Source organism: Bos taurus, chromosome 3, assembly GCF_002263795.3.
Source record: "Bos taurus isolate L1 Dominette 01449 registration number 42190680 breed Hereford chromosome 3, ARS-UCD2.0, whole genome shotgun sequence".
In the NCBI taxonomy this organism is placed as follows: Eukaryota; Metazoa; Chordata; class Mammalia; order Artiodactyla; family Bovidae; genus Bos; species Bos taurus.
In genome coordinates, this window is record NC_037330.1 from 87,791,198 (window position 1) to 87,812,422 (window position 21,225).

Genomic DNA, 21,225 nt, shown 5'->3' on the forward strand with positions numbered 1-21,225 from the left:
AGCAATCAGCTGCTTCCCTCACCAGGCTCACTAATGCAGCCCTTCAGGGCACTTAATTTTTGTTCTTTGAGGACGAATGATACACTATACTGAGCACAGTGCCTGTGACACACAGTAGGGTCTGAACAAGAACAATCACAGAGAAGAGGGAGGATTAAATGAGGCAACCCATGTGACAATGCTTGGTGCATAATTCAATGAGTACTTACTGCATGAATGAATGAGCTCACAGAATGGTTGTGAAAACAAGACATAAATCCCCATGTGAAATGTTTAATAACAATAAAATGTTCAAATTATAGCTCAATACAACAACTCAAGAGATGGTACAAGTTTGCATATGAATGTCAAATTAATTGCCAGGCAATAATTTTTATAGGAGTTCAGAAAGGTGGGGGAGATCACTTTGGTGGACTGAGGGTCAAAAGGCCTGGACAGGTGCTTGTTCATGCACTTACACAGCACATTTATTCATTCATCAAATGTTTCCCAGGCCAGTCCATGGATTCTGGGGAGGCCAAGATGAACAACACAAAGCCCACAGCCTCAAGGTGCTCGCAGACTGGTAGGTGAACCCAGCGAAAGGACAGTGTAAATATAATGCTAAACTAACATACTGTGGAGAGAAGGGAGAGGGTTCAGTGAGCCAGTACACACAGAAAGTGTGTCATAAACTGTGGCATTGTAACACATGCCTCTGATTACCATCTGAGCACATTCTGAGTGCATCCCCACCACTCAGCATTTATTAAGTCTCTAATGTGAGTGTGTGTATTAGTCGCTCAGTCGTGTCCTACTCTTTGCAGCCCCATGAATGGTAGCCTGCCAGGCTCCTCTGTCCATGGAATTCTCCAGGCCAGAATTCTGGAGTGGGTAAGCCTTTCCCTTCTCCAGGGGATCTTCCCAACCCAGGGATTGAACCCAGGTTTCCTGCATTTCAGGCGGACTCTTTACCATCTGATTCACCAGGGAAGCCCATTTAAGTCTCTAACACTCCCACCTTTTCTCCTCTTCATCTTATTTTCTCTTCCCTTAAACCTGCCAGCAGCCTTTAAGAGCACTGCACCCTCTATTAGCTGAACCCTTGGAGAGTGAGGGGATGACACACAAGACTAGACAGGGGTGGTTTGCAGCTGTGAGGGAGGCCCATGCCATTCTGGAGCTCCGTGGAGCTTCCACAGTGCCTTTCCTGCTGAGTCCTTCCTCACTGCAGTCACCGATCACCCTGGCAACCGTGCACCCATTGGCGACAATGCCAGTGATAGCGAGGAGTGTTCTCTTAAACCACCACTGAAGAGGGAGAAAAATACATGCTCTCGAAAAGGCAGCCCATGGCTCTTAGGCCCCTTTCTCCCTAGGATAAGGGCTGAGCCAGAAAGGGACACTCTCATTGCAGGGACCAGAGATGAGCTTTGTGACCAGAGGCCCTGGGGAAGCAGCAGTGATGCAGGGGGACAAGCACGGTCTGTGCGGCCAAGAATTCCCGGGGTACAATCCTGGCCATGTGGCCTCAGTACAGGGGAGCTTAGACACATTATTTCCCTCTCTTTGGGGCTCAGTTTCCCTCTTTGCAAAATGGACATAATTCCTACCTCCCAGGCTTACAGTGAGAACTAAAGGAAAGTGAGGATAGGCATTTGATGAACACAGATGAGTGTTAAACAGAGGCTCAGAGATTAGCAGATGCAAACTAATATAGAGAGAATGGATAAACAACAAGCTCCTACCATATAGCCCAGGGAACTATATTCAGTATCCTGTGATAAGCCATAATGGAAAAGAATATGAAAAAGGATATGAATCACTTGGCTGCACAGTAGAAATTGACACAACTTTGTAAATCAACTATGCTTCAATAAAATAAACTTAAAACAAACAAACAAACAAACAAACCCAGAGGCCCAGATACTGTTTCTAAGATCACTGAGCTAGTTAGCAGCAAAAGCTGAATGAGAACTTTCCCTTGTCTGTTGACTCCCAATTTGGCAGTCTCTCCCTCCCCGCCCATCCCCTCCAGCCCTTCCTTTTGTGAAGTATTCCTTTGCCTGCCAGTGCTTACTGCAGGTCAGGAAGAAAAGTCTGAGAGAGAGTGTGGATGGTCCAAGTTCACCTGCTCATCATGTGTGTGTCAGTACACCTAGGCCAAAATGAGCTACTTGCTGTTCTCCTGCAGGGTTGAGAACACAGTATTCCAAGGAATAAGTGATACTTGATATTAAGCAGTGACCCTACCAAAGGATTCTCCAGGTTATGGAAAGTGATAATCCTACCAAGCTGGGCTTTGGTTTTACAAGGCAGGGTCAGCAAATATGCAGTAGATATGGGCACTATCTAGTCTACCCATGGCCTCCATCAGGAATCAACTGACTTTTCTTTTTCATTGATCTCTAATAAAGACTCAGAATCCTTTCATCTCCTGTCAGTCAACTGGGACTGTCATTCACTCAGTAAACATTAGGAGTGTTAGTCACTCAGTTGTGTCTGACTCTTTGTGACCCCATGGACTCTAGCCTACCAAACTCCTCTGTTCATGGGATTCTTCAAGCAAGAATACTGGAGTGGGTAGCCATTCCCTTCTCCAGGGGATCTTCCTGACTCAGGGATCGAACCTGGGTCTCCGGCATTCCAGGCAGATTCTTTACTGTCTGAGCCATCAGGGAAGACCACTCAACATTAACCGAATCCCTAAAATGTGTTCCGTCTGTACTGGGGAATATGCTAGACATTGACTCTTAAATCTTTACCATTCTAGATGCAACCCGCTGGCCCTCTCAGGTTTCTAATGCTGCTGAGCTCCAAGCTTGGAATCCGAGTAGGACCACAGAAAGGGTTAAGGTTTGGGGAAGCCAAGGTCTGAATTTGGCTCTGTCACCACAGTGAATGCCTTCGATTTTGTTTCCCTGGTACTCCTTCCCTTATGGGGTCACAGGATCTTGCTCTAGGGGGACTTCCTTTCCCCCACTCCATGGCATGTGGCTATAGGATTGGGTCTGTGTCAGGCTTGGCCAATCATGGTATCTCTTTATCCTTGTCCAGAGGTTGCTGCCTGCCAAGTCGCTTCAGTTGTGTCCGACTCTGTGCGACCCCACGGACCACAGCCTACCAGGCTTCTCCGTCCCTGGGATTCTCCAGGCAAGAACACTGGAGTGGGTTGCCAGTTCCTTCTCCAATGCATGAAAGTGGAATCTCCCTGTCTGGGACAGGCAGAAGTGTTCTATATTTATTTGTGTAATACGGTAGGATTCATATGTTTCAAAGTGGGAGAGAGAATCTCTGTCTTGAGATGATACAAGTGTAGAGCTTTTGTTAACCACATCCCCATCCTGCACTCTCCATACATGTGAGAAGCTCTCTGCAGGGTAGAGGATACAGGAAGGGCAAGAGATAGAGGAAAGCAAAGGGGAGGGGGAAGGGGGCGAAGGGGAGAGGGAGTGAGGGAGAGAGAGGGAGAGAAACAGAAACAGAGAGGGAGGGAGAGAGATCACAGACATGATGACATCATTGGAATCAATGAAGACTCTGGACTGGCTTCACCCTGGATTGCCAAGTGACACCAGCCAATAAATTCCCTTTGCTTTAAACTAGTGATCTTGACCTCCTCTCAGACAGAGGTGAGTGGGGCAGAGGGCAGCGTGAGAGTAAGAAATGACCACATTTCTATAGATAGCAAGGAGGAAAAACAGCAAGGCTTCTGAAACAATTCTGTCTTTGCTTGTAATTACAATTACATTGTTCAGGCTTCATACTCCAATTGTCTTTCTACCAATAAGTGTTTAACAGGGGACTGAATGTGTATCTTGTCTCATGTTTCCCTTTGAGTGTAGATGTGATGTGAGGGTGTTCAGGGTGGTCTTGCCTCCCGTGTAGTTGATATGTCCCCCCAGGGCCTGGGATCTGTTGCTCCCCATTTTTCCTTCAGCCACTAACTGTAATATTCATACTTTCATCTTCATAGGGCGCCTTGTGCTCTGCAAAGTCCTTTCATCTGCATTATCTCATTAGATTCTCGGAGCATCTGTGAAGAAGGCAGGGCTGGGATGACTATTCCTGCTTTGTCAGATTGAAAAAGAGGCTCAGGCCCTGGGATCTTGGCACTGAAAGAGAAAGACATGGGCAGGGCTTATGCAGTAATCTCATGGGGGATGAATGAGACAGAGGTGGAAGGGTGCCTGGATTTGGAGCCACACAAGCCCCAGGCTTGCATCCTGCCTTCTTTACTTTCTAGCGATCTGACTTAAGGCAAATCACTCAGTCCCTCCCAGTCTCGCTTTCCCCTTCTGTCGGGAACAGTGATGGCATTTTCCTTCCAGAATTCTTGTGACTATCACAGGAGGTGATACAGAATCAAGGTGAGCCATAAGGTGCTGTTCACCTGTTCAGGGTTGATTTTTAGGTGTGGTGGATAGTGGTGTGCCTGGTCCAGCTGGATAGACTCATGAGAGCTATACCATGGAGTGTATGTATACCCCCTCCCAACTCCACACTCAGTGACATTGTGTTTGTTGGTAACTTGATGACAGCCACGGTGAGGATATTTTCATCGAGGAAATTGGCAAATGCCACAATTTTACCCTCCCTGCCAAGTCAGTTGTGAACTGGCACACCAATGGCAGTGAGGACAGAGGGGAAGAGAAGAAAAGGATACTAATATGTAAGTTTCACCCTTAGAGCATCTTCTTCAGCAGATGCCATCCCTGTTTGACAGATGAGGTCATTAAAACCTAGAAAGGGTTGATCGCTTGTTCAAGAACACACTATAAATGACAGAACAGGGACTCAAGTCAGATCTCACATTCTCTCTGATAACCATGCAGCTTCCCAAAGATGCTCTCAATAGAGCTCGCTCTTTCTTTGATCTCTAACCCAGCAGTAGTGAGATATTAAGTCAGTTTCTCGGGCCACTTAACATGTAAGATCCCTGTTTGGACTTCAAAATCCTAGTTTCTAAATACAACTGGCTTGGAGAAAGATGGGAATGAGTGCAGGGCATTGAGCTAGATACCAGGGAAGAGCTGACTATCTGTGAGATCCACAGTTCTGGGTCTCAGTTGGATAAATGTTTCAGGATCTCAGAAGTTAGGCAAGATCGTTAGGTTGGGCCACCTGAAGCATGAGGTATGGCAAGGGAGAAAGTCAAGTGTACCTGAGCCCAAGTGCCAGCTCTACTACTTCACCTAGTGGGGGGTTAAACTGCCTCATCTGTCAGAGGGGGACAGCATCCCAACATACCTGTTTCATCTTATTGGGTTTCTATGGTATCAGTGGGCTTCCCTGCTGGCTCAGTGGTAAAGAACCCACCTGCCAATGCAGGAGACATAAGAGATGTAGGTTTGATCCCTGGGTTGGGAAGATGCCCTGAGGGAGGCCTTCACAACCCATTCCAGTTCTCCTGCCTGGAGAAGCCTATGGACAGAGGGGCCTGGTGGGCTACAGTACATAGGGTAGCAAAGAGTCGGACATGACTGAAGCGACTTAGCACATATGGTATCAAAGGGGGAAAGGATTCTGAAGCCCTCTGGAATCTGTTACACTGCACAGATGTAAGAGAATGATCATGTGTCTTAGCTGAGAACCTTTCCTCCTGTTGCTAAGAGAAAGGACTGCCTGTTTTCCTTTCCTGCCATCTCTGGCTCTTCCCCGCCCCCCAGCCCTTTTTTCCCCCTTCTATTTTTATACCTTGAGTGTTCATATGATGATGTCTTTCATGCTTCAAACTAGATGGGGATGGGGATGGCAGACAGGAAAAAATAAATAAAAAGACCTAAACAAAGTGAAAATCTGTTTGTTGCTTAAGAAGATGACAGATGACTACAGAGGCTGGAGTTAGCTACAAGCTTTTCCCCAGATGCTGGGATGCAATCTCCTGGGATCCAACATGTTACCCTGGACAGGACAGTTCCCAGAGAAAGATGATCAACGCTCCTTTCTTTCAGATATAGACAGAGGTACAATAGGAGCATTTGGGAAGCTCCTGGGGGACTTAAAGGGGGAATACAGTAAGGATGAAATTAATAGTTATTTAGTAGCTTAGATACCTTCACCATCTCACTTAATCCTTGCAATAATCTTACGAAAATATATATTATTATATACACTTGCCAGTTAAGGAAAAGATCCTCTGAAAGTGGTGGGAGAAGTCTACACTAAGGCCCCTGGGGTTCCTGGCAAGTGGCCTCTTGCCTTGTAGACCTACTGGAAGAGGCGAGGGGCTCACTGTAGTTGTGCAGGCCAGAGAATGGAAAGGGACTTTCACCCAGCACTGCACAGGAATCTCTGATTATTTCCCCCGCCTCCACCCAAGCGCCCTCCAGTTGTTCTCTGCACAGGAGCTGCAGTGAGCTTCAACAAACACAAATCATACTATTTCCTATCCCCTAAAAATCACAGTTGTACTATCTCCAAAAAAATTGCTGACACCCTCCTATAAGACCAGCCTCTCTCTCTAACTTCTCTTATACCACTTAGTCACCAGCCTCCTTGCTACATTTCAGCCATAGTTGGTTTCTCTCTGCTTCTCAAATGGATTCATCTTATTCCTGCCTCAGGGCCTTTGCACTTGCTATTCCCTCTGCCTTTAATGCTTTCTGGTCTCAGGTCAATGGTCATTTTCTCTGAGAGTCCTTTTCCAATCCCCAGACTGATGTCCTACCCCAGCTTTTTCTTACCACACATCACCATCTTTTTAAATTGGTGTCATAGCAGTTATTACTGTCAGTTTCTACTAATTTACTTGTTTATTGTCTCTGTCCTCATACTAGGGAGTAAATTCAAGACCTTAAGGATTACTTGTCTATCTTTTTAAACGTCTTACCCCACTCCATAGAAGAGACTGGCACAGTTAGCATACAAATAAATTGTTAGTGAATGAGTGGATTGTTACTGATTTATTATTAGCCCAGGAAGAGCAGACTTGCTGTGAGTAGGGAAAAGTCCTACCATTTGCTATCACTTAACCTGTAGAGATCAACGTTTATCTCATTTGGTTCTCACAATAATCCTATGAGACAGATAATCTGGTTCCCATTTTGCAGATGAAGAAATGGAGCCTCCATCATTTATTTGGGAATTTGCTTAAGATCTCAACAACTGCAACTGGAACCCTTGTCTGTCTGTTCCTGTGCCCACACACTGGATCCTGGGGCAGGGCAGAACTTCCTCTCTGAGGATTCTGCTCGTGCAAGACAGTACGTGTCTGCTGCGGCAAAACCTCATGTGTGTGAAGACTCCGCCGAGGATGAGGCTGTGTAAAAGTACGTGCAGGCCAAAAGTCTAGCGACAGCTCCCGGAGTACTGCCTCTAATAAACCATCATTACTTGGTCTGAAGTCCAGATTTCTCTGGGGAATAGAGAGTCCCAAAATGTGAAGGCTGCGGAGTGGCTGCAAGTTTTGGCCTCGCTGTGTTCAGAGCTGGGAGGGAACTTATGAGTGGGTACTGAGGTTTTTCTTCCCTCCAGCGGTGCTCACATCCTGTCCGAGTCGGCCTCGCCACTGATGCGGGCGCCTGCATTCTGCGCTAGGTGGCGAAATGCTGTGGGGCTCCCCTATTCGGGGGAATGCGGTAGTGATGTATAAGGTATGAAAGATGTGGCCTGCAGAGAGCCGGCACTATCTCTACTGCTGCCGCTACTGCTGCCGGCAGAGCTGCTGGGAGTGAGCGTCCCCGGTCAGGGATACCCAGCTCCGCGGCTGTCTCCTGCGTGCGCCCTGGCCCCAAACGGACCTGCCACCCCCAGGGAACAAAAGCAGAGCCCCCTCGCCCTCTCCTGCTGCAGCCGGAGGATGAGTCGAGAGGGCTGAGCGGAGAGTGTGGTCCTCGGCGGCCGGCGGGGAAGGTAGGAGAAGGTGTTGCGCTCGCTCGCTCAGGCGTGGGAGGCTCGGGGTGGGCGGGCAGGGGCAGGGGCGGCAGAGGAGACCAATCTGTCCCTGGGGTGCTGCCCGGCCCGGCGAGGTGGTCATCTGGAACGCAGCGCCCGCACCGCCTGCCAGCCCAGCGCAGGGCGGGTGCGGAGATCCCGCAACCGCGAGGGAGCCCCCTGGGTGGGAATCGGAAGCGGCTGAGGGAAAAGTCCAAAGCCGAAGCCCCACAGGCAGCTGTCCAGGGCACTCGGTGGCGCGCGGCTGGCTGCGAGGCAGGCGGTGTTGGCTGCAGTGTGCGCAAAGTTTTGGGTGGCGCGCAAAGGCGCGGGCGAGGGCCCTGCGCAGCGCAAGTTGCGGCCGCAGCCAGAGGGCGAACCCCGGGGGGCGGGGGACGGCCGGGTGCTCCAGGCGGACTCCCCGACATTGAGACTGGCGGCTTTTGCTTCCCCTTGCCAGCCGAGGCTGGGTTTGCCCTCAGCCATTTAACCCTTTCTGACCTGGGAGAAACAACTTCTTCTTCGGAGGCGGCTACACTCAGGCTGGCTGGGTGGCGTCGAGGCTCCCAGCTCAGTTCTTTTGAGGTTCTGCGAGTTTCCCAGCATGTTCTAGGTTTTCTGTTCTTTTCTGGCCACCTCCGTGTCCAAAAACCAGGCAAGCTGGCTGGAGAGGGATGTCTTTCCCCAGTATCTGTAATTTTACCCCACGTACTACCCAGACTCATGTTTTCTTTTTTCCCACTCAGCTTGGCTCTTTGATGCTGTCTTGAAAAATGAGATGATTAATCAATTAGGTTAGTGGCCAATTAGGCATAACCTTGTAGAAAAATAATTATGCCCAGCTCTCTGGGCTTTCACTGTTGATGAGGTGGGAATCCAGCCCAGGTGGAGGGGCTGTTCTAAAAAGATAGGGCTGATCAGGGAATTTCTGGAAATTTAAGATTAAAAAGATTCAAATGTGTGGTAGTGGCGGAGGTTGTGTGGGTGCTGTAGGGGTGTGTGTGAGAGAGAAAGAGAGCGAGATAATCAATTGTTGCAGAGGAAATTAACCCTTGGCAGCCCGGTCTAGAAGGACTTTGTAGGCAGCATGTTTCAAACAGCTCAGTAAAGGTGTGTCCCCTGCTTGCCTTCCCCATCCCCCCTCAACGCTGAGGGGCTCTCGCCTGTGAATCGCCTCGCAGTCGCTTTGCTATTGCTTTGGGAGGCTGAGTTCCGATGAATTCATTTTAGTTTCATGTCCGAGGAATCGCGTCGTTGCAGAGGGAGGTTTCTGTGTCGTGCCTTTCGAGGATACACATTTCCCCGGCTTGCGTTCAGTAAAGCGGTTATTAAACGGGTGTAAAACAGAGGCAATCTGTTACCAGAGCTGGGAAGTTCTTGCTGCTGAGCGAGGCTTCCTTTTGCTTTTGGGGGAAGGACTGGCGGGGTTTTTTTTTGGCACTGCGGTATTACAATACAGCCATATTAAAAAGGTCCTCAGAGCCCAGAGCCGTCCACCACTGCAGCCGCATCTCCCACAGACTTTACTGCTCAAATCCTTCTTGCGGGGAACATGCAGTGGATTTCTGATGTGTACTGAGTGCATTTTAACCCCGTTCTGTTTCTATTTTAATCTTCTTCTGTTTATATCTCTGGACCCTGGAAAGTAGATTTCTGTCCAGAAGGCAAAAACCTAGAGGTGTTCCCAGGGTGGAGGCATTTTTGCAACAGGTCGTAGGTCTGGGTTTTCTGATAATGGGTCCCCCTGGCATTTAGCAAGCTGGGAACCCGCTTCCTTCACCAGTGACCGGACTGGGGTAAAACAGGGGGTCCCTGAAATCCCCTGCAGTGCTGAACTGTAACTGGTTCTGAATTGTATGGCTTTTCTTCCTTTCCAAGCTGATCCAGAGGGGTAGCTAAGCAGTGCCGTGAGGCAGTGGCTATGCCATCTCACTCCCAGTAGAATAGAGGGGGACTGGCTGGGGCTTATTTGCAAATAGAAATGGTCCAGCTGGAAGACTGCCTAGTGGTACTGGTGTCCAGGGACAACTGGGAGCCATATGCCCCACCTGCCTTCGTTAGACTCAAGGGCCACCATTCAGTCCTCTCTCTTTTACAAGGTTTTTTCTTTTCTTTTCTTGAAGCTAGACTCAGGTAGTCACCTTACTGTGACCCTATTTGTTGGTCTGACTCGTGCTAGTAAAGGCCTTGCTCCTTTTCTAAAATCAAAGCTTTTTCACTTAATGGGAAGGAATATAGGGTGGGGAGAGAAGGAAGGGAGAGAGAAAAGAGGGAAAGAGGAAAAGGTGGGGGGGGGCAGTAGTAAGAGAAAGAGAGACAGAGACAGCTTAAGACTTCAAATACAACAGTGAGAAAGAGGGAGGCGAGATGGAGAACAAGAAAGGAGGAGGGAGAGAGGAGGAGGAGGGGGAGGACAAAAAAGGGAGGGGGAGGAAGAGGAGGGAGACACAGGGAGAGGGAAACAGGAGGAATTCCAGTACTGAGAAGGAGAAGGAAGGGCCCACACGAAGCAGAGTTTTGTATTATATGAATTTTTTAAAATGCAAAGGAAAACCCCAAACTGCAAAAGACTCATTGGCATTAAACTAGCTTGGCCCTCAGCGTTGACATCATCAGATAATGACTTATGAAGGAAACCTTGTGCTGCACAAAGCCATTAGCTCTGTTCCTTATTTTTTCCTTGGCTTAAACTCCAACTGTCAGTATGGAGGGTCAGAGTTCCAAAGGAAGTCAGTTTGCTTGTGCTTTCATAGCCCCAAGAGCATACTCCTATTTGGGTCAAGCTGGGGCACTCCATTTGGACCTGCTGGTATCGGAATGACTTTGGAAGGGAGGCATCCTTTGTTTTAGATTTGTCTTCCATAGAATTGACATTTTAAAAAATAGTGCATTCTTAATGTATTTAACCTTGGGGGAAAGAAGAATAATAAAGGATAGTGTAGTGAACGCTCTTAACCTGCCACCCAGAACCAAGAGTAATGGGAAAATCATTACAACTTGTCTTCACTCCAGCCTCCTTGACTCTAGTCCAGAGTATTCTCAGAGCTTCCAACTCATACTGGAGAGGGACCTCCAGTATGGTCCCTCTCCACAAGTGTGACATCATCTGTCTAAAGGGTTAGGGTTAGGGTTTGATTTGATCAGAACATACCAGAGTTTCCCTGTTGCCAAAAGCATGTTATTCAAATGACTGACCATAGACTTCAAGGCCTTTCATAGCCTGGCCTTCTTGCTCCTTCTCAATGGGCTTCACACATACATAGATACATTCTCTTACCACACATCTACACACACACACTACACACATGTATGCTAATAAGCAAACTTAAACCCTCACACACACAGCATTGCCACAGATGCTTTCTCTCTCTTACACACACACACACACAGACACACACACAGACACTACACTTACATTTCACATGCATACCGTACACAGTTTTCATAAATTTGCAGGTGCAGACTTCTTTTCTTGTCTGGAAAATACCTCCTACTTTTTTGGCTGATGGAGTCCACTCATCTTTCAGGATCCATCTCAAAAGTGGCATCCACTCAGGGATCCTTTTCCCTCAGGAAGCCGCGTTCCCTCAGCACTCTTAACACACTTCCTTGGAAGTACTATCCATGTGTTCTTCTCTCCCAGTAGATTGTAAGTTCCTTCCAAGTGAGGGTAACTGATCCACCTCTTCAATCTCAAGGTATATATAACACAGTAGTGGGCACAAAGCTATGTGAGCGAAGGTCAGTGGATACATTCATCTCAAGAGCTTCTAGAGGGTGATTAACAGTCATAACATCTTTTTTCTTATTTTATTTTACTCTCACTATTTTTATATTTTTATTTTGATTACAAAAATTTTAAAAATTCAAATGGTATGTGTAAAAAGTGACAGTTCTCCCTACTCCTGCCTAAATACCCTCTATTTTTAATGCATATGCTACTAAATACTTGAATTTCTTCCTAACCTTTGTCTTACATTGTATTTTCTTGGCTAGATCATATGCAGGGATCATGGAATATATATCTGTATATATATGCTGTAATTCTTAATGCATAGTTGTACATGTAGTAAGTGCCCAGCAAATATGGTATAAGTGAACACATACTAATTTGGTTTATTTTTTAATTAAATTAAATAAATTGCTTCAGTAATCTTCACAATAGCCTTATGTGATTGGTGTTACAATCCTTATTTTACTAATAGAGAAAGCTAGGTTCCAAGAGGTTATGTAAATTGGCCAGATTAGACACGGAAGTGGGAGTGGGGTCCAGATGCAAACCCAGATCTCCTTCATTTTATTGCCTCCGCTCTGTCCAGTCTACCCCGTGAGTGGACCTGTGGGCACCGAGAGGAAAAGCATCGAACTCAGGTTTGTATGCCCAGTATTTGCTCAGAGCTTATGAGGCTGTGGAGCCCTTCACCCACACCTCCACAGGTGCCATTATCCTTTCATGGATGAGAAAAGAAGGCACACGTCAGATGTCCACAGCACTTGGCTGAGCCCCTTGAGCCAGGAAGAACCCAGGACTGGGGCACAAGGCTCATTCTGTCTTCTCAGATGTGATAGTTGGTCCCAGAAAGGGAGAGGGAAACTTCTGCTTTCCCTTTAATGCATGACTCAATGGGACAGAAGAATCTAGGGGGTAAGGCTGCTTCCTGAAGAGGGGCGTGTATTGCTGGTGCTCAGCCTTAGTAGGGTCCGCATTGCCTGGGTCTCTTAGAAACTCCCTTTTTGAATGCTCATCTGCATGTCTGAAGTTTTCTGAACCACAACTGTGGATGGAGTTACTTTCTTGAGAGTCTGGTGAGCAACCAAGGACATAGTTTGTGATTCAGTAGTTACGCTACAGCACCTAATGGAATGGTTTGAGATTTTGGTTTGGGGATATTTTGTCAGTGAGGCACCCACTGGTGCTGGAGGCCTCTAGAACTTGGCACAGGTAGCAGCTGCCGTCTGAGTTGGGCTACAGCTCCTGTTAATTGGTGCATCACCGACTCTATGGACATGAGTTTGAGCAAGCTCTGGGAGCTGGCTAGGGACAGAGAAGCCTGGCCTGCTGCAGTCCATGGGATCGCAAAGAGTTGAACGTGACTGAACGACTGAACTGAGCTGAACTGATATGTGACAGGCACTGGGTTAGACATACAACCTGTATCCTCTCATTTAATCATTATAGCAGTCCTAGGAATGGCATTATAATCCTCAACTAGAACAGTGCCCGGTACAAAAATATCAATAAAATATTTGCTGAGATGTTAATGAATAAAGAAGAAACCATGGATCAGAGATGTTGAGTAACTTGTCCTAGCTCACCTAGCTAATGTATTTCAGAACTTGCATCTGAACTCAAGTCTTTTTGATTCTAGAGACTGTACCCTCCCCCCCCCACCTTTTTTTTTTAAAATCACACTATTTCTTTTGGACTGGAAATCCTGACCAGGTAACATAATAGAACTTGAACCTGTAGATCCTTTTCTCCAACTGCTTTTTTTTAAAAGAAACAAAAATTTCCTATGGGCAATGTGCGGCTCTACACACTTAAGATGGATTAACTTGTTTTATCTTTTTTTGTTTGTTTAGTTCTTCTGTGTATTCTTGTCACCTCTTCTGAATATCTTCTGCTTCTGTTAGGTCCATACCATTTCTGTCCTTTATTGTGCCCATCTTTACATGAAATGTTCCTTTGGTATCTCTAATTTTCTTGAAGACATCTCTAGTCTTTCCCATTCTGTTTTTTCCCTCTATTTCTTTGTGTTGATCGCTAAGGAAGGCTTTCTTATCTCTCCTTGCTGTTCTTTGGAACTCTGCATTCAAATGGGTATATCTTTGCTTTCCTCTTTTGCCTTTCGCTTCTGTGCACAGCTATTTGTAAGCCCTCCTCAGACAACCTTTTTGCATTTCTTTTCCCTGGGGATGGTCTTGATCGCTGCCTCTGGTACAATGTCATGAGCCTCCGTCCATAGTTCTTCAGGCACTCTGTCTATCAGATCTAATTCCTTGAATCTATTTGTCACTTCCACTGCATAATTGTAAGGGATTTGATTTAGGTCATACCTGAATGGTCTAGTAGTTTTCCCTACTTTCTTTAAGTCTGAATTTGGCAATAAGGAGTTCATGGTCTGTGCCACAGTCAGCTCCCAGTCTTGTTTTTGCTGACTGTATAGAGCTTCTCCATCTTTGGCTGCAAAAAATATAATCAAACTGATTTCGGTGTTGCCCATCTGGTGATGTCCATGTGTAGAGTCTTTTCTTGAGTTGTTGGAAGAGGGTGTTTGCTATGACCAGTGTGTTCTCTTGGCAAAACTCTACCAGCTTTTATGAGATGCAGCTAAGTGGTATAAATAGGATTTGGGCACAGGTAGTCTGTGCTCTTTGCTACTCAAGTGTGTGAGATTCTGGCATCTATTTAAGATGCTGGGGTTGTTTAGCAGTAGAATCATTGCCATCGTCATTGTTGTTATCATCACCATCTTTGTCATTATCATTGTCATTGCTGCCTTCATAGCAGTTATCTTTACTGTGTACCTGTCTTGTGCTTACGGGCACTTTTCATGTGTTACCCCATTAATTCTCAAAACAACACCATGTTTCTACAGAAAGAAACTGAGGCACGATAAGGCTAAATGGATGCTGAGACTCTCATTGCCAATAAGTGTGGAAATGGAGTTGGGGCCCCATGTGTCCGACATCTTCTGTTCTCATTTTCATTCTCCAATCTCTTGTTTTTCACTGACTGATTCTTATTGCTGCTCTTAAAAGCCAGCAAAGCTTAAAATGATGAAAGTTCTCCTGGTCTGTTTTTTTCATTGTCAGCCCAATGTTCAGCAGATCACTAAATAAAAAGACACAGGCTTTAAGTTCAAGGACTTGAGTTTTTTCTCCTGTTACACTGTTAGGTATAAGAAGAGTTACCTGATGAGTTCTCTTTCAATTCCTTGGAAATGGAGTAATAACATATCCGCCATGCTTCCTAATATGGTTATGGGAATAGGAAAGTTGGGGTCCTTGTGATTTTTAACTTCCACTTACAGAGCAAGAAGTATTTTGTGAAAGAGCAAGGGGAGTACCTCTCAGCTTGAAAATTACTACCTTGGGCAGCTCTGTGATCCTGGTTGCCCTGAGCAAGAAAGTGACCATCAGTTGGGCTCTTTGTTGGTAACAGTGCAAGAACCCTGTACCATTAGTACGTACACCTGTGGCATAAACAGCCGTATTGTGGATGACAGGGGGCCCCGTGACATCAGAAAACCTTTCAATTTATCAGCAAAGCACATGTAGTTCCTGTCTCAAAGGGGGCAGAATTAAATAAGAGTGAATACTAAGTAAAGAATTCATTTGTATTCATAGGCTTTTAATAAATAGGAATCTTTTTTTCAAAAAAAATGAGCTCTGAGCCCTAGGTCTTGAGACATCTTGTTTAATTAGCATGCAGAATATGACTTCTTCTCACTTCAAAATGACCATTTTTTTGGTAGCTTGAGCTTAGATCTTTAGTGACATATTTTTTTCTGCAAGCAATTATTTATAGCCAAGTTGGCAACTGACAGGAAGGAGGGATTAAAATGAAACTGTTACCCAACTGCAGTTCACATCTGACTGAGACACATGGTGTCACTGTGGACAGAGTCCTCAGAGCTCAAAATATTTGTCAATTTGTAGTGCTTGGAAAAACCAAGCTGTTTTCATGTGTTAATGTTAACTCTAAAAGTCACATTTGTGTCCATGCATTATGGTGGCCACTTCTACTTCCTATCTGTTTGGTTTTATTTGGTGGTCATGGAACTGCATCCATTAGCTTATTCTTTATCTTCTGTTCCGGATGAGCTAGATGTCCCCGTGTTTATTTCTACTATCATACTAGTTCTCTAGTTCTTCCTGCCGGAAACACCCTCCTTTTTCAGATATCCTCCAAACCCCATAAAATCTTGACGTCAAGATCAGGTATCATGTCCCCCACGCAGGCTTCTTAGTTAATATCACTCAACATTGACCAGCACTGACATGGGTTGTTTTTTTTATCACTTTATTAATTTTCCAAATCATATAAATAAAACAAATTCATTGTAAAAATGCCAAAGTATAGAAAAAGCTTTAGAAACTAGTAAAAAATCACTTGAAATTCTAGTTGTCTTGCCTATAATTTGGTGACCATCCTTTTATTTGTCTCTTTAAACACAAATGCTAGCATATGTAGATAGATAGAAGTTTATTTGTTCTGCTTTATTATGCAAACTATTTACTTTTTATCCTAGACATCTTTTTAGAAAAATATTTATTTACTCTCCTTTGCCCCTCAAACTAATCTAACAATGAGGCTGCCTTCCATATCTTCTTCTAAGTTCCTGTAACATTTACAGAATATGTTCATATATATAGGGATTTTTATCATGGGTGTAAAACATGAGATCATATATACATTCCTTGGCATATTGCTTTTATCACTTTAAACACTATGGAAAACTGTTCCCTTCCAGTCCCCATCCCCACCCCCACCCCCAGACAGCTGGCATTGATATAAGTCACTCTTTTCAATGGCTGTATAAGTTTCAGTGGTATGAACATACCACTGATTTTTCAACCATTTCTCTCCTGATGGGCATTTACTTTTGTTTCACTGATTTTTACAAACAATGATGAAATAAGCATCCTTGTACATTTGTCAGTATCTGTTGATGTTTTAACTTTTATGATTCCCCAAACTAATACTAAAGAGTCGAAGGATATATGCTTTTGAAGTTTTAGAAGGTGGTACTATATATCTTTCCAAAGAAAGTATAATAATTCTCATTTCCACTAACCAGGTACGAAGTAACATTTCCCTGTCTTTGTCAACAGCACATATTATAAATGTCTTTTACTTTTGTTAACCTGAGAAGTAACAAGTGATCTCATTGCTATTTACTTTGTATTTTCTTGATGTCTACCAACGAAGAACATCATTTCACATTTATTGGCCATTTGGATTTGCTTCTTGATGAACAGATAATTCATTGTCTTTGCTCATTTTTCTTGGAATGGTTCATCTTTTTATCATTGTATAAGAGTTTCTTTTAGATCATAGACAGTAATCTTTTTTTCATCTACATTGCATCTTATTTTCCACCCATAGAGGTTTGAGCTAGTGTTATAGTAATCTCTCTATTTGTCTCTTAAATCTAGACCAGGAATTACTAGACAGCAATGATGTGTCTGATTCATCTCTAAGACATTACATACAGGGTGAGGCCTGAAAAAAACATAGGTTCAGAGTGAATGGTTTTAACCCTGACTACAAGTGTGGTGTCCAAATGTATTTCATTTAACGTTGAATTGTATGAAATTATGTATATGGCACCACATAGACTGAGATGTTTCAAATAAGTGTAGCTTCAAGATAACCAATGTTTAGAAAATATTTATAAATGAATTACATACTTTCTTGCTTTTTAAAATAGATTACGACTAAGAAATAGCATTTTGAACATCAACTATTGTATCAAGCTATATATTTGGTAGATGGCTGGATGGCATCACTGACTCAATGGACGTGAGTCTGAGTGAACTCCAGGAGTTGGTGATGGACAGGGAGGCCTGGTGTGCTGCGATTCATGGGGTCGCAAAGAGTCGGACATGACTGAGCAACTGAACTGAACTGAACTGAAGGGCTATTTAGAGATGCAAGACTGTTTGCCCTTATATATGGGTGGCCCTAGACATATGGATGTATGGGCTTAAAATTCTAATCTCTATTTTTTATACCTTCCCTCACTGTCAGATTGTGTCTTCATGTCTTGGTACTGTCAGTTTATCTGCCTCTAAAAGCAATCTTTTCCCCTTTCTATCCATCCTTTTGTTGGCTGTGGGCTAAAATATCAGGAACCATGCTCACTGGAAATGCAGATGTGATAAGGGTCCATAAACACCGACCAAGTCTTGGCCAGGGTACCATCCCCATAATTAAGTCCATCAGTCTCCAGTGACAATATAAGTTTGGCTGTTTGAGGGTGGTTTTTTGTTTCTAGCTGTGTTTACAACTGTTTTCTGGAAAAGTGAGGTTGCTGGATAAGTGAAGTGTTGGCATGCCATCTCAGAGAATTAGAATATCGATCCAGCAGCAGGTAGCCAAGATACCAAATAAAACAGCTTGAATGTGTCTTTAAAATGGTAGAATTAGATGTCTCAGTCATTTAAAAGTCTGAGTGCAGAGGGCAGCTCCCAGCGGTGAAGTCACGCAGGGTCCAAGCTCTTCTAGTGGCTCTTCTTGCCACTCCTCCTGCTCCATCCTCATGACATTGCCGTCATTCTTATCATCCACGATGGGACAGCACCACCTCCTCATTCAAACTAGATGGCTGGGAGGACCCCCCTCCCCATTTCTTTTAAGGGCATGGCGAGAAGTTGGATCCGTAATTTCTTTTTACATTCTCCTTGGCCAGGACCGAGTCAGTGGGCCACTTCTAACAGAAGGGAGAATAAGAGCACCGTCTTTATTCTGGGTGGCCATGGGTCAGAACTGGGTGCTGTGCTAGAGGATGGGGAGGATGGGTGTTGGTCTCTGCCACACCTATTCCCATCGTTCCCTGTGTTCCCTCAACTTTCTCATAGGGTTGCCAGCCCTTGAGTGCAATTATCGCCTGTTTTGCTCACCACCTCCCATTGTTGTGTGAACTAGTTACTCAGCAAAGACAGCTTTACTTGCCATCTTTGTCTCCTCGGTTTAGGGAGGGGAAAACTGAGCTTGCTAATAAGAGGTTCAAGGACTAGAAAACTTTAGGCTTCCTGGTTGGTATTTCTTTAATTTAGCTCCTATCCTGTCTAGTCCTTTATGACTCCACACAGGGTTAGTTATATTCCTCTTTCTTATTCATCCCTCATTTTCAGCTCCAAGAGGTTCAGGTGTGGAGACCACATGCTTTGGAAGCAGGTGTGTTGGGCAATTCTGTGAGTGTCAAGGGGGAAATCAGCCCCCTGCAAATGATACAAGTGAGCTGAGAGTTTGAGATTATGACCTCTTTGCAGAACAGGTTTCTGGTAATCAACAGATTGCATCTCATTGCTGAAGTTTCTGTACCCCATGGGCTCCCAGTGCTTTTCTGATTAGCACAGAAGCATCCCTTCTCTTACTCCAGACTGACTCTGGAATTGTGTTTGCTCCAGCCAAATGGCTGATTTTAACTGGTTTCCCTACCTCCAAAGCACAAATGTGAGCTCATTGTTTTTTTGGTGCTGGGTGGGGGAAGATTTTGAGAGATACTCGTGCATTTTCTCTCTCCAAGTTAAAAACCAAATGGGAGATGAATACTGCAGTTGAAAAAGATGAGGCATGGTCTTATTTCTGTTAATGCGTCACTGGAGAATTTAGGTTTTGCCTCCTGAACTTTCTCTTTAAGTTGAACTGGATATTGACAGGTTTCCCTTTTCCTTGTAGGAGCACATGTGGCCTCGTAGGCTTATTTCATGGATGAGCAGTGAATGAGGATCTTCTGAGATCAGAAAACTCTGAATGACAGAATGAAAGGGATTGTTCTATAGTGTCAATTGGGTTCTTAGTTGCAGATGCAATAATTTAAACAGAAAAGGATTTATTAATGGGTGTTGGGTAGCCATTAGCATTCCAGGAGGGGCTTAAGAGCCAAGCTTGGATGTCAGCATGGTTACCCAACCACACCATGGCATAATAGGGTGGAGACTACACTGCTGCTGGAGATAGGAGGATCTTCGTCTGAACTGCTGCAGAAGAGTTACTGTCCTTGCACATGGCAGATACTGCCTATCTATCTCTTCCTCCTTCCAAGCCTCACGCAAGTGTGTCTGCTTGGTCCCTAGAGCACCCTGTAGTCACTTCTGGGTCTCCTACAGAAGGATAAGAAATGCAAATATGAAGTTGGAATGGTGCCGGGAGAGCCCATATCTGCTGTAGCCACACATGTTTGTTCTCTTCTGATTTCGCCCAGAAGATAAATCAGTCCCTTTCCTTTGAGGCAAGAGGATGGAAGTGTTGCTGCCCACTTTTCCCCTCTGAGGAGTGGGGTGGAAGCTGTAAGCGTTCCCCTTGAACATCACACACGTGCATACCAACCCTCAAGGGGCTGCCTGGGCTTTCAGGCTAAAACTCAAACCCCTTAGACTGGCAGAAAGCCTCTTTTTGGTTCCTACCCTGTTTTTCAGCCTCATTCCTCTCCAGTCTCCTGTTCATTCACTACCTGATTGTCTCTTCTGGGCGCAGTCCCTTGTGAATTACTTAGAAGACCCTTGAACTTGCCAATGCTCTCCCATGTCTCCATGTCTCAGTGCTGGCAGCTCCCCACTTTGCCTACTATGAGTGAACTGCCCTCCATGCCCTCCTTTGTGTGATGCCTTCTGCTGACCCTTTCAAGAACAAGGCATCATTTCTTCTGGGAATCTTCTTCAATACCTCCTAGACTGGGATGTGCCCAGAGAACCCAGCAATCCCTTCTGTTACTACCCTTAGCACATCATATGTGACCTTTAGTTTATCTGACTTCTCAAGTTCCTGTGAGCTTCCTAAAAACATGGTCTTGTCTTTTATCTCTCTGTCCCAGTAGCTAGCACAAAGCCTGGTACACAGGGATTGTGCAAATGAATACAAGAATGAATGGTAGGGTACCAGCAAAGAACACTGGCTCTGACATTGGCATCTGACTTTGCCACTGGGTAGTTTTATAGCTTTGGGCATCTTAAATATCAGAGGATTGTTGTATGAAGGCTCAATAAAATAGTGCATGTGAGGTGCTAAGCATTGAACACATAGTAAATATTCAGTAAAGTTGAGCCATGCTTTTGAGTATAAGAGAATCATTATCATTGCAGGTGTTCAACAGATAATAGTGATGACTAGAACACTTTTCTAGACCAAAGTGTTAAGTGGTGATCTGTGACATTTCCTACCTCCTGTGGAACCTTCCCCAAATACTTTGAAACCACCAGTGGATTGAAAGAAGGAGCGAAAATAGACAGAAATTGACAGAAGTCACCATCAGGCAAAATCCTTTAGAGAGCGAGCTCAGTGGCAGCAGGAGATAATGCCTTCTGACATCAGGTTACAGTAACTGCACTGTCACTGGCATTTTACTAAGAGTTCTGCCTCCTTTACATACTCCTTTCTTGACTCCAGAATTTTTCCCTAAAAAAAATTGACACCTAGGTGACGCAGAAAACAATGTCAAAACTTCATTGAAGGTCAAACATTTTCCAAGGGGTTGCCTGGAAGCATACATCCCGCTGTGTTCTCTCTGCGAGTGTGAGATGTAAAGACAGTGGGAAGCTTGAAGCTGATGTTGAAAACCAGCTTGGAATACAGCAAATGTCTTCTTTGTGCCAAACTCCCAGCACAGTGTCTTCTTACAGAGTAGATGCATTTCCATCTAT

General features: G+C 44.9%; 1 protein-coding gene across 5 annotated transcripts in view; it reads left to right on the forward strand.

The window, feature by feature from the left end:
- The first annotated feature begins 7,603 nt into the window (after window positions 1-7,603).
- DAB1 (DAB adaptor protein 1) overlaps window positions 7,604-21,225 on the forward strand; it is a 1,339,715-nt gene continuing 1,326,093 nt past the window's right edge. For 2 of the 5 annotated variants that reach the window (XM_059885133.1, XM_059885131.1), the window contains exon 1: window positions 7,604-7,833. The gene's annotated coding sequence lies outside the window, so the exon portion shown is untranslated. The remainder of the gene's footprint in view (window positions 7,834-21,225) is intronic. The other 3 variants (XM_059885132.1, XM_059885134.1, XM_024990124.2) reach the window with 2 other exon arrangements.